Source organism: Halyomorpha halys, unplaced genomic scaffold (genome assembly GCF_000696795.3).
Source record: "Halyomorpha halys isolate HHAL.00 unplaced genomic scaffold, Hhal_1.1 Scaffold914.1, whole genome shotgun sequence".
Taxonomy (NCBI): domain Eukaryota; kingdom Metazoa; phylum Arthropoda; class Insecta; order Hemiptera; family Pentatomidae; genus Halyomorpha; species Halyomorpha halys.
Window position 1 is genome coordinate 173,400 of NW_027104636.1, and position 3,228 is coordinate 176,627.

Below are 3,228 nucleotides of genomic sequence, written 5' to 3' on the forward strand. Positions count from 1 at the left end.
ATAGGAAAAATATTAACATGTAGAAAACTTGCATGTTTATTATTTATTTACGGTTTTGTTGAATTCATTCCAGTTAATGAAATTAACTATCTAAAGAGCATCCTAAAAAATTAATTTTCCTGTACATGTAGTGTAAGAACAGTATATTTTATATTATAAATTACTTTAACATAAATTTTAACTTTTCATTTAAGAGACCACAAATTGAAGTGTGGTCGAAATGAATAAGTCTATGTTTCACAGAAAAATCGCTATGCAAATTAAAATCCTGTAAGAGTAACGAAATAATCATTCACAATTTTTTATAAGAAAGACAAGAGAAAAAACTTTTAAAAAATAAAAATAAAAGAGGGTGAAACTATCACGGGATTGACGTCTGACTACAAGAAGAATCTTCCAGTTGATCTAGTCCTGGATTTGTCATATTTTCGATAGCATATTGTGGATGTATTGTGAAAATTGTTTTCCTCAAAATTATAAATGACAGAGATTTTGTAACGTTAAAGCTTAAAATTCAAAAAGAATATTACTTATTGTAGAATAAGAATATTGCTTTTCAATACCTGCTACAAATAATGATTAACAAATGTTTATTTGCTAACTTTACGCTCCACTTTGCAGAGCTTCATCAGGGCTAAAAAAAAGCTAAAGCTAAAGGTGTATCTTTTTTAGCTTTGTTAATGATAAAAATTTTATTTGTTGTTTTTATGACCGGAACAGGGACCGTCTCCTTATTGATAAAATATTTATGATTAAACTTCTAATATTCTATCTTCCATTAATAAAAATTATTTTTGAAATTGAGATCCGCGTATCTTCTTCAGATCTATTTAAATAAAATTTAAATGAATATTAAAAATAAAATCAAACTAACAAAAATCTGTCCAAAAGCCTACAGTTGCGTTATATGTAGATCTACATAGCTTCGTCGTATAAAAAGAAAAAATACACGTACATGAAAGAATACAACCTTTCCTAAAAGAATATAATTTATTTCAATATCTTAAAGTAATCTAAAGTTTCTCAATAGCATTGTATCCTTATGTGTTTTTAACCTCTGTACGTAATAAAATATGTGTAATATATTTGTTTATATAGACCAGGTATGGGAAACCTTTGACATGTTGTTGGCCAAACTTTAATGTGCAAATACGTTTGCGGGCCTTGTTTAAAAGCAGTGTTCATCATTTTGAGCGATAGACATCAGACATGAACTCTTACGACATTGTTATTATAATAAAATTTATTAAAATAACAAAATGAAATGAATAAAATAGGTTCAACATTATAATTAAATCGTGAAATCTCGAATTATTACTAACTATGAAAGTTAAATAGCGACACCGAAATCAATGAGTCACCTGAACTTGAATTTAGGAAACTAATCCATCGATGTTTGGATTAATTCACTGTTACAAAGACGTAATGAATTTTGCAAATTATCGTCAGTCAACCTTGTACGATGGTTTGATTTATTAAATTTCATCATGGAAAAGAACTGTTTTTAAACGCACAAATCAATTTTCTAAGCTGCGGAAAATGATCATCTCCAAGGTATTTTTTGTAGAACTCCACGTCTTCAAATTTAGATTTCAGGAGTGAGTTTTCTTGAATCTCGATCAACTCCATTTGCAAGTGTATTGGAGCATTTTGTACATTACTTTCCAAATAAACTGAAACAGTCTTCCTTGCTTTTGAAATCGCTAAATCTGTTGGAAAATTGCTCCGACAGTAAGTTGAGTTCTTCAGCATATTGAGCATAAGCAGTATTTCTATATGCCGAGAGCGTGTTGAAATGGTAACTGTTATCAGACAGAATCTGTTCCTTCCACTAGCTTCTTTTATCTAACTGTTCTTGTTTTTGAAGTTTCAAATTTAAATCATTCAAATAGTCTGTAAGGAAAACAATGCTAAGACACATATCCATTTTGGGTCACTCAATTTAGACAGTGGTTTACCTTTTATTTGCATAAAATCTGGAATCTCATTTCTAAGCACGTAAAATCGTTTCAGCATTTTCCCTTTGCTTAGCCATCTGACTTCACAATAATATGTTACGTCGTCATGTTCGGCTAATATTTCATCCAAAAACGCCTTGCACTGACGATAACGATCGACTAAACCCTCAGGATCGAATAAAATTTTTACTACCACATTCATATCATTCTGAAATCGAATGGACTTAGAACACAAGTTCTGTGGGTGGATAATGCAATGAAGGACTATCAAATCATCTTTTTCATTTTTAATTCAGTTGCCTTTTTATTCAAAATTCCGATGAAACCTTTACGTCAGCCGACCATAGAAGGTGTTCCATCGGTGCATAAACCAACTAATTTTGACTGTGGCAAGCCAAAACTTGTGAATACCTTTTGGACTTCATTAAAAATGTCCTCTATTGTTGTAAGTCCTTTTAGTGATAGTAAAGCAAGCAATGCCTCCGTAACAGTGAACTCTTTATCAATACCTCGAATAAATGTAGCCAATTGAGCTGTTTTGCTCTCGTCTAATACTAACAACTTAAAAATGATTCAAAACCAGCCATACGGTCAGTCAATGTTGTTTTTATATCATTAGCCACCATATAGGTCGGCCAACAGTTCGTCTTGACAAACTAATTTTTCGAAATTCATTTTTCTTTTCAGGACACAAAACACTGCAAACTTCTATCTTACACTCCTTGATAAGTTTTCCTTCGGCAAATGGTTTTAATGACTTTACAAATCTTGAACTAACTATAAAACTAGCTTTTACATTATCAAGGTGTGTTTTTTGTTTATAAAACATTTGCTGCTGTTTTTTTCAAATTTGAGGTAAGCTTCTGGATTTTGTCTTTTGTTATTTGTCTTGTCAGTGAGTGCAGCATAGGATGCTTAATTGAGTAATGGCTTTTTGTACTGAATTCTTTCATCACTGAAATGGATTCATTACACAGCAAACAAATAGGCTTGACATTGTGCAAGATAAAAAAGAATTCTTCAGTCATATTCTTGAAACTGGCGACCCTCTGCATATACTTTTCATTTCTTAAAGTCACAAAGTAAATTAACGGCACAAGCAGTTCGTTGATGACGCATGTTATTTATTTGTTGTTATATCTACGCAAGTTTCAAACTGGTTAGGTTTTTTTTTTTTAATAATTTATTTATTGTTATTTACAACTGTATACACATATATACAACAAGTAAATTTGCTGTAGGTGACATAGTGACATGATACAAACATGTG